Source organism: Phalacrocorax carbo, chromosome 1, assembly GCF_963921805.1.
Source record: "Phalacrocorax carbo chromosome 1, bPhaCar2.1, whole genome shotgun sequence".
Classification (NCBI taxonomy): domain Eukaryota; kingdom Metazoa; phylum Chordata; class Aves; order Suliformes; family Phalacrocoracidae; genus Phalacrocorax; species Phalacrocorax carbo.
This window is the reverse complement of record NC_087513.1, coordinates 17,386,948-17,402,636: the sequence shown is the minus strand read 5'-3', so window position 1 is coordinate 17,402,636 and position 15,689 is coordinate 17,386,948.

Genomic DNA, 15,689 nt, shown 5'->3' with positions numbered 1-15,689 from the left:
AGATGAGAGATGAGACACACTCATCTCTGCCTGGCCCTCATCATAGCACCTTGTCTTCAAGACCATTGTCCCTCTGTCAAGTGAGATTGAAAGTGAGCAGATGGTCTGGTAGTGTCTGGGGTGGGGAAATGACATGCATAAGCCCTGTGTTAAGAAAATCGAGCTTAAAATAAACAGGCTTAAAGCCAAAATACTCCTTTGCACACACTTCCCAGGGTAGAGGAGGAAAGTGCGGAGATGTGACAGGTGCCAGTCACTTCGCTTCTTGTATTTCTGGAAGGAGATCAGATACTGCAATGAGAAGAACAAAGTAAAAACTTGAACTAAACACTTATATTCTCTGCCTTCCTGGGGGGAGATGGGGTGAGGGAGCACCTTAGGGAGAGAACTGGGATGAGAAACAGGCAAACACTTTCCCCTTTTCTCAGTATGGAAACAGGGTGTTTCTGTACTGAGGATACAAGATCAGCAACAAGTTGCTCTCCTGAATAAGGGAAGCTTTAGTTGGAAAAAACAGGTAAAAATCTAGGACCGAAGAGGTACTGGGCTATAGGCTGAAAAACAGGTCAGAGTAAGTTGTTCCAAGGAGCCAGCCCAAGAGAGGAGGCCAGGAAATTTTTTTTAAAAAATAAAAAGATAGAAAAAGAAAGAGGCTTTGAAAGATAGCTGTAATCTAGGAGTGTATCCTGGGGAGAAGCTAGGGAGAGGGAGATAAGGGCTGTGGCCATCTTGGGGACACAGGGGACCGAAGCACCATCCCATCCTGCCATGGAGCTAATCGAGTTCCTGCTCCCACTGTGGTATGTGCTATGGTGTCCCTAAGCAAATACGGAAATGTCAGTAAAATGCTTTGGGTTTTTGCTGAAGGGAGCTTCAATAGATTGACTGACTTCTTACACATTTCTGTACAGGGGGGTGAAAAGTCATACCAATCCCCCTGGAAATCTTCATGCTGAAAGTTGAACTTGCAGCACATGAGAGCTAATGCCATATGGCAGTTGGGGTGTTGACCTGAGCTTGCAGTTTTTTGGTGTATGGTGAAGTGAACCATGAGACGGTCAGTGCTGCAGCAACTGAGCTGTGCTAACAGAAGTGCTTCTGAGTCTGGCAGCTACATTTTTTAGTTTAGTTTGTGCTGCAACATGAAAAAGAAATTTGGTTTGCCCTCTGATGTTTATCTTAATTTTGCATGTGTTCACAGCTCATAGGAAAAAATGACAAATTGTGAAAATATTTGTTTTCACAAAAGCCAAGAGACTATTACAGCAGACAGCCAAACACAGTGTGAGTGCCAAAGCCTGAGCTTTTCTACACTCTGTGCCATGTACATGTTCAGTTTTACCTGCCTAAAGGGTAATAGGAAATTCAGACAATATGCTATCTTAATCACTGCGGTTTCTCCATGAGGACTACCCATTGCATCCCATTGCAGGGCTTTGGAATGCCACCCAAAAGGGAGGTTGAAATCATCAACCACATTTCATTTAGCCCTGCCAACTGAATCTAAACAATTTGAAAAATGACCTGCCCACTAAACTTTGAGGCATACAGCAGAAAATAACTCTGAAATAGTTGCTTATGTTCACTGGAGAAAGATTTATTTCTGATCTCAGGGCTTGAGTTGCAGAAGTAAATAGAACCACCTGTAAACCATTACCTGCCATGCCCCACTGCCCCCATATGAAAAAACACACACAAGCATTGCCTGAAGTGGAGTTGGTCTGGTAAATGATCAAGAAAATGGAATGTTTTCTCTCAACAAGCAGCAAACGAAGAGGAGCTGCTGCATCTGAAATGATGTTACCTTGTTTACCTGGAAGGTCCCAGCTTTTGACGGAAGGCCCATGACTCTGGAATTTGCTTTCTCTCCTCCTGTGGTGCAACATGAGTCACTCTGTCCTTTGTCCTGCAAGGAGGATTTTGGGGGATTTGGTTTTGCTTTTTTTGTGGGGAGACAAGCTAAGCTACTGTACAAATTATTTGAAAGGGCTCTGCACTGATGAATAGCAAGAAGGAAGAAGGACCCTCTATATTACAGCATTTTTTAACTTAATTATAATTTTTTAATTTAAGTATTTTTTTATTTTTGTGTTTCATAATTGTTTTTGGTGCCATGAGATTATGCATTTCATGGAAATCCAGAAGAAGGAGACCTTAAAAATTCCTGCATGTAATACTGAGTTATTTAGGTCCGTGGTTTTGTTACCAGCAACCGCCAGTGTGGTCTCCATCCATGGCAAGCACCAAGGTTCCCTGGTCCATGGCATCCTAGCTCTCCTAGACAAACACAACGCAGTGTATGTCACCTGAAGACGTTTCTTTAGTTCCACTGTGAGTTCAGTCTGGTTTTCTAAGGAAACAAAACCACCCGTGCACATCCTCTCTCTTTACCTCTCCTCTTTTCTCACAACACTTGAGCCCATGAGACAGAGGGCTAGAAGCCTCAAAGGTCAGTCATCCCTATGTATTCTGTGAGATCTGGTGGGAAGGTAAAGGATAGTGAAAGCCTTTTAACGCTTCCACCTAGGAAAGAGCAGAGAAAACTCCACTCTTACCCATTGCGTGGCAGCTCCTAGCCAGCCAAGCAATAAGTGCGAGGCCACAGTACCCGCTTCACTTCAGACATGTTGTGTCCCACTAACTGGGATGGCAAAGGGAGGAGTGGCGGTTATGGAAGGGAGGATGTGTTTAGGGGACAAAGGATTTGTATTTGCAGGAAAATATGTTCTACTCATTTAACTGCACACAGCTCTGTTTTTGGGGATCTTTTTAAATTTGGTATCTCTTCCTTCTTTGAGTCCCACAGGCAGCCATTGCTACCGTGGGAGATGTGATTACAAGGAGAAAGCACTTCGGTACCTACAGAGAATGTAGAAGTGAAAAAACACTTCTCATGGTCTCACCTTGAGCTGAAAGGAAATGTAAAAGTACTGTTTCCACATCCACACTGGCTACTGGAAAAAGAGCACAGGTACGTGATTCTGCCCTGGGACTTTATCAGCAGAAGGAAAAGAATAAAACATGAGGGGGGAGGCCAGGAGCGCCCGGCGCCTGGGAGCTGTGTGGCTATCCGTGGGGGAACTGTCTGCACAGTTGGCACCATGTGCCCCGCTCTTTCACAGAAAGCTCCTCCTGAGGCACTGCCAGGGTGCTGGATGTGAAAGACAAGGTGTTGTTTTTGGCATATCCTGGTACCTCGGTGCTGCCATCAGTGGCTCTCCATCACTCAATAGCCCTTCTGCTCTCCCCTGGGCCGCTCGATTCCATTAGCAGTGTGTCAGGCATTTGTTGCCACATGCCTTTCTTTTTCTTCTGGCTTATATATAAGCCCTATTGACCTTGAGACTGGTGTGACACACAAACAAGTTACATAAAGACTCTCCAGGTGCACTTTCGCAGATCACAGGTCCCCTATACTTCATAGTCCAATATGTGAAGAGGGTGGCTGAGTTCAGCACTGGGTCAGGTCTTCTTTGAGAGGATTGGATCTTACAGTGCTGTGGTACGTATGCCTCATTTTGGTTTGTCCTCTCTGCTGTCTTCCTAAACAAGAAACCATATATTTCTTGTTTGAATGCTTTGTTTTTGTTATGAGGCTTAGTAAAAAGCAAGACCCAAGGTGGTCCGCATGTGGGAACTGGGCATGTGCCTCTTCCATCCTGTTGTGGCACCAGATGATAAGGGGGAAATTCAGGCATCACAGTTACTCAACTCTGTTCACCGTTGATTCCACCACCAACTTTAAAACTGCTCCTTTACTCTGGTATACAGTGAAATACCCTGTGTACTATGTGAATTATTTAAAAAACCTTAAGATGTTTTCCACAATAAACTTGCACGTAGGTGGCAAAGCAAAGCCCAGTCTGAGTATGCTGAAGACTAGGCTGATCCTGTCCCTCTTCAGTTCTGTTCAGACTATGTGACTAAGAACAGAAAAAATAAAAATCAAGAAGCGTTTCAGAGTGGGGTCAGGAAATGTTGATGCTTTTAGTGCCTCAGCTGGACCTGTAGCCTCACTAAACTGCCTCTGAGCTCCTGAGGTTACTGAACCACAGACCAAATGAACCATCGAAACAAGGCTCCTTATCGAGCTGCATTTATTTACTCAGGAATCTCTGTGAATCATTAGAACAAAAAGCATGCACATAATTCATTCCCAGGTGCATTTCAGATGTGCAGTCCTATCGAAGCAATATCAGCAATGCGTGTGCTGAACCCACACCCCCATCCCTGTCCACTGGAGCACAAGCAGGTCTGATCCCTAGCAATGGGAATTTTACACATCTGTGAGGATAAATTGATCTCAGTCATTTCTCACCAGTTTCTCCCCAAACCAAAAGTGGTTTAATTATTTAAGTGTCGAGCAATCAAATGCTGTACCTCAGACACAGCTATTCCAGGAGATAATTGGAAGCACAGAGGAGCAAACAATATGCCACAGAAACGAACATCACAGTGTGATCCAAAGGATAACTTTAGTAACGTGCTTCTTTGCTGGATGACTCACAGAAGGATGCAGAGGCTGAAGCTGCTGAAAAAGGAGCCTGCTCCGTGGGAACATGAGCGAAGGTCAAGGATCAACTGTGTAAAACCAACTTTTTGTTTGACGTTAATAATCTTAAGGAAATGGATGAAGTGAGAGCAAATGTCAGCTCCAGTAATGACTATGTAACTCCTGGACCGTATAGAAAAGCAATAGCCCAGCTCACACTCTGCTGGTGAAAATAACAGGGAGAGGTGAGCTAAGAATTCAAGCCTTACTTTAATGTTTTCTTTAAAGTTTCTCCATGAATTCTGATTTATCAAAGGAACAGGCAGCTCCCTTTGATATTTAACTCTGTCTATATAGCATCTATATACCATATATGCATTTTGACTATTGCTTTTCATCCATGCAACTTAAAAAGCTTCCCAAAGCTGTACAAGAAACATCATCTCAGTGACTGATGCTGTCACTTATTACATTTTTAAAAAGTATAAATATCTAATAGGTTTTATGTTAAGGTCCAACTGGCATGTTATAACATTTAATGCAAAACATAAACATGTTATAATAATATACATATTATGTAAGAATACGCGTTAAATTGTTAAATTTTACACATATCTCTCAGACCCACCTTACACATTTTTTTCAGTGGTTATTTTCACAGTATCTTCTTTCAATAACAGATTGTCTAAGCCTCGTTCCTTCTGTCTCTTGCCAAAATAACAGCAAGTTTAATTTTGTTTCTGCCCCAAATTGTGGCACAGCTGGCAGTGTGTAAATACCCAACAGCCTGCTCTACATTTGTGACTGTGCTCCTTCCCCCAGAACTGTAAATGCAGAGGCCAGGTTACATTCAGGCCAAAAATCAGATTATTAAGGGAGAAGAAAGTGCCATGTCATTCTGTTGTCAGTTATTTTGAATTTGGTGGCATTTGTTTTTAAATGGAGGCTTGCTGGTTTTCAAGATATGATCCAGCTCTGCTTTGCATTGATGAAGAGGGTATCACTTCCCCAGGCAGCCTGCTCCAGTGCTTTGCTGTCCGTGTGTTGGAAAGACTTCCTGATGCCAACCTGAAATGCCCCTTCCTCAGGGCAGGTCTGTGGCTGCTTGTCCTACTTGCAGAGAACATAAAGGTCCTGGCTGGGAAGTCTCCAAGCTGAAGACGACTGGCGGCTGGAGTGTTTGGGGAAAGTATTTTTCATACACTTGCCCTGTTTCCTTACTTCCCCAGACATCCACTTTGGTGCTGCCAGGGATGTGGTCCTGGGAGGCAAGCTTTTGGTCTGATGCAGTACAGATATTTTTAGGACACAAAATCTAGTTTATTATGTTCTTCTTCACAAGAGCCTTTTCTGTCCTCGAGAAGTGTTACTAATGCTCCTCTCCTCCAGGCTACACTATTCCAATTTTTTCAATTTTCCTTCACAGGACAGGGTCTCAGACCTCTCGTCTCCATCCTCTGAGCTCCACCTTGTCTGCACCATGTCTTCCTGGGGGCATGTTACTCACAGCTGAACACAGGGCTGCAGCAGAGTCACCAGCAGCACTGGGGACCACAGGGGTTAACCCTTATGTCCTGCAGACTAAGTCATCCGTCCAGCGCCACAGGGTGTTTGCCCTTCTCCACAGTGGGCCAGCACAACTGACTCATGCTGCTCTCTGATCCACCCTGGGCTGCTCTCTGCAGAGCTGTTACCCAGGCATTTGTTCTCCATTCCATAGCTGTGCAGCTCATTATTCCCACCTAAATGAAGGGAAATGCCTCTGCATAAGGATGGATATGGGTGCAACTGGTGCAAACTCTCTACCTGAACTCTCAACAGCCTGATACAATCCAGGGGCTCTGCCAGGCAGGAAGGGTAGGCAGAGAGAGGATGCAGAAAGATAAAACGAGTGTGTTCCCCACACTCAAAACTTGTTAGCAAGTCTCCCAGCATGCAATACAAACCTTGTTTATTGTTTTGGAATTTGTCCTTCTTTTGTTTTTACAGTTCATTATTTTGCATCTTTAATTTGAGCCCACCTCCTAATCCAGTTTTTCTCACACCAGTTGTGGACACTGCAAATCCCCTGAACTTTGAGGTCTGAAGTAGTAGATTTCCTGGATTCAGATACTGAAGCCATAATGCTGACTCCTAAGACTAGTTAAAAAAAAAAAAAAGGGCAAATCAATTAGGCAATTAAGGTTGATACCAAACTTAACCTTCATTTCAGCTGCAATGTTTTTAAATGAAAGGGTAGAAAAATGCATGGCATGTCCTTTCTATCAAAAAGTGTAAAACTGCTCCTACGCTTTGCCAGTGCTCGAGGATATAGGAACAAAGTGTGCTTGTGACTCTAGGGAGGAGACATTTTGGTATCAGTAGCAAGGCATGTCATAAAAATGGCAGGTTTGGCTGTTGGGGTGGTAGGAAAAGCAGAGATCTTAGGCATGAAGAACAGAAGGAATCTGAAAATGCTCAAATGTCAGTGGTTGAGCCAACCTTGGAAAGACTGGAAAAGTGGTCCTGTGGCCAGCTTGCACCATGTGTGTTAATTTGAACAGCCCGGTTCTCAGTTTAGGCCAACCAGTGTGAATATTTTTTATGCTCTCTACCACAAAACATCTTGTTTCTCCATAGCTTTACAACATGATCTGCCGTCTTTCGCAAAAGAGATCAGTGGAAGGGCAGGACAAGATGCAACAAAATAGATTAAATAGATTGTGAACTGCGGAGTAGAAGTGATTTTCCAAAGGACATCTTACAGCTGTGCTGTTTCCAATGAGATTAATTGACTTTTGATTTAATTGCCTGATATAATTTTCCCTTAAAATCTGCCTGCTTGTCTTCCTGAGAGTTTTATAAATTTTGGAATAACTATTGGACTGATACTAAGTGCAGAACTGCTTCCTTTGGATGCCTTATTCTAAGGTGAGCAGATCACTATAGTTTTCAGAAATAAATATGGTTCTGCCTAAGACATTAGTGGCCCGGACTGAAGAGCCTGAACTCCTGGAGGATGAGACTAAGGAGATGGCATACTCTTGTGTTCTAGCCGTGTGGGACAATGCCAGGCTGGGTTCCAGTCATTTGAGTTTTGGGGCTGTGAGACAAAAGACTTTGCCTTAGTAGGAGGCAAAAACCTAAAAACCAGCGCAAGGAAGCAGGGGTGGGGGGTGTGGGATATGCGCCAGTTTGGCAGGTGAATGCAGTGAAGCGTGGCCATCGGTTTATATCCAACCAGCAATGGGATCAGAGGGATCCCATTTCACTGTTGACCTGACAGAAAAGCTCTATATGATGTAGTAGATGATGTACTTCCTATAATTTTTTTCAACTGTTTTACACAGTTTCAAAGATGCTTACAAAGATGGCGTCTTGTTTTCTACTATATTCTGTAAGTTTGAGGCAAACCTCTTTACAACTCTCTTCACTTTCTCCATAATCTCTGAATTGTATTACTTCCATTGTGACTCCTGAAATAAACAAAAGCTATATCTATTTAAGAGGAACACATGAAAATAAATTTGAATTTTAACCCATATTCTTGTTCTTACACTTCTGAGGGGTTCCAAGAAGATCTGAAGATAATTTTAAATATTCTTCAAAAAAGCACAGCTTTTATTATCTGTGTCTACTGCTAGATGGCATGGGAAATCCTTAGAAATGTAATGAAACATAACATATAAAACCCGCTGAGCCAGTGTAAGCCACCATCTAATTAAATGAGCAGATTCATAACAACAGGACACCATTAAAAATCCAGACAGAAAACTTCTCAGTACCCTTATTCTGCATTTCTTTTTGTTACTTTAGGTCTTCACTTACAGAGTGATGGAAGTGAGGTGAATAATGAATACAGTTTATACAGTCTCAAGGAACTTTGCTTCCAAGATTTCTTTCTGTTGAGCTGAACTGAAGGTCAAATAACTTCAGCATAGTAGAAAGCATCAAGATTATCCTTTTTAGACCCGTTTAGTGAGTACAGTTTAATGCTGACAGGGCATAATAATGGATAAGGAGAAGCGGGGTATTTAAAGCTTTATTTCGCTTACAGCAAAGTAAAAGAATAATGCATTTCAGTTACCTGGGAAAATGACAATAAAATAATCATTTTACAGTTTTACGTGGTGTGGTGAATGGCTTAAACCAGAAGTATAGACAACTGTTTTTTCCTGAATGGGTTTATTCCACTGATGAATGAAGATGAATCAAATGATCCAGTTATTTCTCCATTGATTGGGTTATGGGATCATGGGATCATGGCTTATTACTGAATATAACCAATGCAGATTTCCATGTATCTAGACCCTGGTGTGGAGCCCTGCCCTGGGCTGGGCACCTTGTTTCCCTCTACTGTACCTAGGGAATGAGTTTGCAGAGCATGGGTGCAAATCAGCAAGCACACTGCTCAAGGAGACCTGCGGTGTCATGATGGCAACGTACAGTCAGACAAAAAAGGTGCATATATATTTTTCAAATATATGTATACACAAAAGTTATGGTATGTATGCATATAACAGTTACAACTAACAACTATAACTACTAGCTAGAATTACAGGGCAAAAGCTAAAGATTACTTTATTCCTCCTTCGTGTTTTCTTCTGTGTCTTCAGCTGGCAAGGAGATGCTCTACGGTGGGTGTGAACAAGTGTGGGCCAAGGAAGGGTTTATAAACTGGGACACTTGGGCTTGCTCTCACTAAGCTCATGGGAGCAGGAGGAGGCTTGGTGCTGGCACTGGAGCTGTTGAACCACTGAGGCAGGACTTCTGAGGAATGGACACGAGGCACTGAAGCCTTAATTTGCAACCAAGATGAACATTAATTCCAAATCTGGAGATGGAAAATTCATATAAGTGGATGTGACACTCTCTCTGTACCTCCAAATCTTACTGCAATGCCACAGAGCTTTCAATATGGTCAAGAACCAAGCGGATGCCACATGGCATCGCCTGGATGTCGTTGTTTCCAAAACCGATCATCTTCATGGACAATACAAATTTATGAAATTTTTCACTTCCTTTTCACACATTGACCAAAACAAGTAACACATTACATTTCTCTCTCAAGTTATCGTGTACTTTGTACCTGATTTGCCCTCATATCTGTATGTTCACATTCTACCCTTATCGTACGAGCACAGTGCAAGCCTTGGAATGCTTTTCTCCATTACTTGCTTTTCAGCAGACGTTCATATTCGCCACTCTGTTGACCTTGTTAGTGTATTTACCATTGTGTAAACAGTTTGTACTCTGCTCAGACTATGAAGTATATTTTGGCCAATATTTTAGCAAAGACTTAGTGTGAGCATGTGCCTACTAATCAGTGCACCAGATAAATCTGCATATTATAAAAAAAGGAGGAGAAATAGAAAGCATCATGAAGACAATACGATTAAATAGTGATCTTTTCAGTGATCTCATATAGATGGCATATTGCAAGTATACAGAGCTAGATATTAGGTCACATATCTAGGGAGCTGCATACAAGAATAGCACAAGAATATAAGGAGAAAATTAGAAAGCCCATGCATAAAATGTCATACAACTAGCAAGGGACATGAAAGGTAACAAGAAAATACTCTAAATTTAGATTAATAGTGAGAGGATTATAAAAGGAAGAGTTGGTCTTCTACTCAGAGGGAGAAAAAGCTATTTATAAATGATACTGAGAAGACTGAAGTGTTTAGTTTCTTTTTGTTTCAGCATTCCCTGGAAGGCCAGTGAAAAAGGGTATAAATTCAGGTTAGAAGAGAAAATTAGCTGAGAGCACAAACTGGTAAGTTAATTTTTCTCTGCAAATTCTCTGGAGCTAATGAAATTCCACAGAGAATTTTGGAAAACAGATGAAGCAAATTGGAGAGCAATTAGAGGCTTGTCACTGAAAACTGGGGAAGATGGGTAATGTTAGGAGCCTGCCTATCTTTACAGTGGGGAACAGGGTAAACTGGGGAATTGCAGGTTTGCCAGTTTACCTTCTCCTCCCAGAACTGGAAGAAATAATCCAACCATTGTTAAACACCTAGAAGATAACAAAGGATAAGTAACAGCTAACAGGGATTTGTCGGGAACATATGATCTTTAACAAAGGTCATTTCCATTCACACCAGCATGGCAGGCCATGTGGACCGCAGGAAGGAGGTGGGCACTGCGTTTCAGAAAGGCTGTGACACTGAGCAACAGTTTCTGCAGCTTCACGAGCTGTCTGCAGGATCATGGTCCAAGCTCCACAGCCAACAAGGACGCACCAGCTGTGGTTTCCATGGGCACTTCTCCTGAGCACCGCATGACTCAATATTTCTGCTGATGACTTGGATGATAAACTAAGAACCAGGTTTATTAAATTTTCAAGGAGCAGAAAGCTATGAGGGGCTGTGAGTTTACTGGGGGATGGGGTGACATCTGAGAACGGTCCCGACTGAACAAATCATCCTGCCAAAATGAGATGCGTTTTCTGTAATGACTTCTAGCTGACTGGGGTGGCCCTGCTGTGCTAAAAGCCCAAACACTGAGCTTGCACTGAAGGCAAAAGTCTCCTTGCTGGGTCCTGCTGAGCTCCTTGTGGCCTCAGCACATTGCCCATGGACAAGGTGGGCTCAGCACCTTGCCTCCCTGACTCCTGCCCAGGGGTACCTACACTGCCAGCCTGCCTGACTCCTGGTTTACACCCGGACCTCAGCTCCCTGATCAGCCACACAGCATACGTTCCACTTTGCTACCTAACCTCCACCCGCAATAATCTGGCTAGTACTCCTGGTGAGGAAACCTGGGCATGCAGGAGGAGCGTCCCCTCCAGCGACTACCTGCGTGCCCTCTCCAGCTGACCCGGGGCATGGAGATTTGCACCAAAATCTTCTGCAACATGGACAGTGTGGGACAGAAAACGAGCATGGCCAAGACCAAGCATGGTCTCCTGCAAGCTCACTTTGCTGCACAGTGGTCCCATGGATGAGGTGTGTCCTGGCAGCCCCTGCTGTGGAACCCCGCTTCCAGAGGGTCTGTCAGCCCCGCAGGTCTTCCAGCCAGCCCGCTGCCACAGGGGCAGTCCCGGGGTGGGACTCAGTGGAGCCTGAAAGGCCTCTTAAAATGCAGATTTAAGTATATTTAATAATGCGTTTTACTTGTACTTGGAGTTGTGTGTGATCTTTATGTTTTACAGGGGCTTTTATTGTTGTCTCCTCTGCCAAGTGGCAGCTTTGTGCGTGGACAGGCATCTGCCCGGGTCTGCAGCAGAGGGGTGCACTCTCGGACCCAGTACACTCCTGTGAAGATGCCACCGTGGGAGCTGGAGGGAGAAAAGCTGGCTTCTACTTTGCCTGCCAAGCTGCTTTGTACTCTCATGAATTCCTTAGAAAAATGAAACCAGTCAAAAATTTCCAAGCTGCCCTGGAATAAACTTTTTAAATGTGATGCAAACTTTGAAAGGTTTCAATCTTGAATTGTCGTGCAGTGATTTTTTTTTTAATGTTAATTTTCCACTATTGACCTAAAAAATCAGTCATTTAGACAACCCTGCTCTGTGCAGGGAGGATAAAGCTTATCACAGAACTAAACACAATTTTTCAGGGGCTGCTGGGAAGTGGAAAAGACCATGCTGATCACGCTGCTTGCTGCTATAAATTCAGAGCATGCTTCTTTGACCTGTCCTCCTCTTAGGATAAGTGTAGCACGTATGCAAATAACAATAATAAATACCATCGACAAGAAAATGGAAAATAAACAACTCAACTAGCTAAACTAGCAACTTACACTGAAACATCCCTCTCTTCTGGGGAGAAGATAAAAGAACAAGTGACCGACAGCATGTTGGTCACCTCACCTTGCTCTCTGAAGGGTATAGCATCATTAAATCCTGGAGCAAGAGCTGGTGGGATGCAGCCGTACGGGACCACCTCCCGCTGCGCAGGACCATTAATGACACTTCTGCTGTCCCCCACCATTAGCAGTGGTCCTCCCTGAGGTGGCATCTTGTGGGCATCCCCTGGTCACAAAGCACAGCAGTGCCAGCACAGCCACGTTCTCTTCGGGGACACGGGCGAGAAGAAGACCAGCTCATCTCTGCTTTGCTGTGAACCCAGAGACCTGAGCACTGTCCTGCAGGCCCACGAGTGCCAGGGCAGGGCTGCAGCACTGTCGTGTACGCAGTGCCCAGCACTGGACATGGGCTCAGGGTGGACATGCCACATGTCTAGAAAACGTCTTCCAGTTGTTCATCAATATTTCTGTTCAGAATAAGATTTATTCCCTTCATCCTCCTGCCTACAAAACACAGTTTTGTTAAAGGTAATTTTGAGCACTTGGTTAAAAATCCATGCCTATGCTTAGTCTGTATGAGGGGAAAGAGTCATTCAAATGGCCACTAGCAATACCCATCCTTACTGAAAACACTGCACAGTAGCGTGCATCACCAAAGCTGCATGCCTCAAGGGTCTCTTGTACATTGCCCTGTGAAAACCAGATCTCCCGTTATGCAAAAATGCTAGCAAAAGGCTTCCTAAAAACCTCAGAGTTATATAAATATTTTAATTTCCCCATTTTTTCATCCCAAACCCCCAATGTTGGAATTTAATACCAAAGGACCGGTGTCTATTTCTGCAGGAACATAAATGTCCATTCCCCAAAATAAATCTGTGCGCTAAATATATCCCATGAGCTGAAGGAAACTTGTCAAGATGCATTTAAAATGGAAGTCTGACATTCAACAACAAAGAGACCGGCCAGCAGTATTCTGACCTGTGACTCTGTACTAAACACTTAATCAAGATATGTTAAAACAGGAATGCACAACTTGCCGTTAGCTTTTACTGAGTTGAGAGAGACTATTGCTATGGGTTTTACTGAATGGGGATTTCCAGTTTTCTCAGAAACTTGTCTCTCTCCCCATCCGAGCTCTTGAAAAATCTTTTTTTTCTTCCAGTCATTTTCAAATGTAATTACAAAAGCAAAAATTCTAACAGATTTCAAACCACTTCAGGACATTTTGCCTATTAGAAAGATATTGACTTTTTAAACAAATGGCTTGCTTTCCCTGTAATTAATTTTAAAAGACTAATTTTTGCACTGACAGACGACAAGCAGCTGTTCTGCAGCTGTCTCAGGATTCTTGAGCTTGACCTTAATAAATAATACAATGTTTTCTTAATTTGAAAAGTAACATATGCTTTTCCTCCTCCCCACCAAAGTGGATCTATTTATGTTTTCTGCAGCCGATGAGTTTGCTGAGGCAGCATATGCCTTTTGCACTGTGTGATTACATTTATGTGGGCAAGTAGGCCACACCATTAACAATTAAATACTTTCAGAATTTTACATTTAAATAAAATAAAAATTATTGCATATCCCCATTCCCCTTATGTGGTGGGGGAAATGTAGACCACAACCTTACCGTCCTGCTTGGTTGTGGAGGTGCTGCAATTAGCAAAGGTGGCTTTCACCCAGCACATGCACATCGTCACGGGCAGTGGCAGAAGATGCAGTCAGGAGCCCAACTCACCCATGTCCTTGGGAGTGGAGGGTTGCACAGAGGCACCACCAGCTTCTGATCTGCTCTTGTTGAATCCCCTTGATGGGCCCTTTTCCTCACTGGTGTATATGTGACCCTGTGGTTTTTGTCCATGTTAAGCATCCACCAGCCTCCTGGGTGCAGACCAAAGGACACTGCCCACCGGCGATGCCAGTGTGTGCTGGTGGCCTTGTGCAGATCTGGTGGATGCTGAGTATCCTGAGTTCATCTGTTTTGTGGATTTAGCAGGTCTGCCAATCTCCAGAGCCCATCAGTCCTTGGGAAACCTCCACAGACTTTTCCTCCTTGTCCTCTCTTCAGCCTCTTGTTTTCTGGTTTCCGTTTCTTCACAAAAGTTCATAGGTACATATAGAGGCCATTCATGCAAACTCACACAGGGGGGACCTTTATACCATCTAGCACTTTTTCTGTATGCTACTTTGAGGCAAAACAAGGAGATAGGCCCAAGTTTGTGGTAGACACCCGGGAGTCAAAGCCAAAGAGTGCAATGTGTTTTTCATCTACCTCTCCTGCCGTCATTACTTGCTGTTGAACCTTCTCCTTGGCATACTATCTGCTCCTGAGCTGTCTGAAAGCACTGTCTTTGTTACGTGGCATACATCAATCTGAAGAAGCAGTACGTCTTGCTGGAACAAACACCCTACAAGAGTTGGAAACCAGTGTCCACGTGGATCTCAAATCCTGTCTTGAATAGGTGTTTTATAACGTGGTGAAACAGCCCCTTCTCAAGAGGTCTCACAGAGGACCCCCTCAGGGACAACAGACGACAGCCCATGATATGCCTAGCAAAATACATGGGATATGCCTAGCCAAAAGTGTGTCTGAAGCCCCAAGCACTCAGGCTGAGTTGGAGTTTTCCAAACAGCACACAATTGCTGCCATAATCATCAGTTTAACTTCAGTTCATTTGTCAGATGGATGTGAAATCTTTAAAGACTCCTTGGGGTCGGGATTTTTAGGCTTCTGCTCCCAAGGGGTTTGCTTTGCTGTCTGGGGCATTGGAGGACATTGTCACATAGGCTTTTGAATAAGTTTTGAAATGCAGAATCCATAATAATAACAACACACAGAATAGTCTGTCCCCCTTATGGTGACAAATGCACAGGGTACAGGGAGGAGGAGCACAATAACCCACAACAACATTTAAGCACATTAAACAGCATTCAGCTAGCGCCTCAGCTTCCTTTGCAGGGAAAAGGGTTTGGCACCAAAGGAAGTATTATTGATTAGTGAAAAACAATTGCATTTGGAAACGCTGAGATCTGCTTGCATTTCTGGTCCCCGGTCCCCCATAATGAAATCACTGGGCACATTGTGCCTGTCAAGGCAGTGGCCTGGATTGCACCATGATGCCCACTGCCATCGCTGGGAAACACCCACTTAAGGTGTGTGGTGAAACAGCTACACTTATTGAAATTAACTTTATACTTTCTTTTAGTTTCAAGTCAGGATCAGACCCTCCACATTTTCTAGTTCTGTCAGTGAGAAATTAGCTTAGAAAGTATCGCCCTGGATTTATTGTAAGCAAATTAATAATCAGCAACAAATACAGTATAATTCATTTGCTGAACAAATCATGTATGTCTTTATGGACAGTAAAATTTCTGGCAAAATGAAAAACACATAAAAATATACAAATAGCCTAATGGAAAAGAATGAGTGCTTTAATAAAGCAGAGGCTTACTGCGTTGAGGA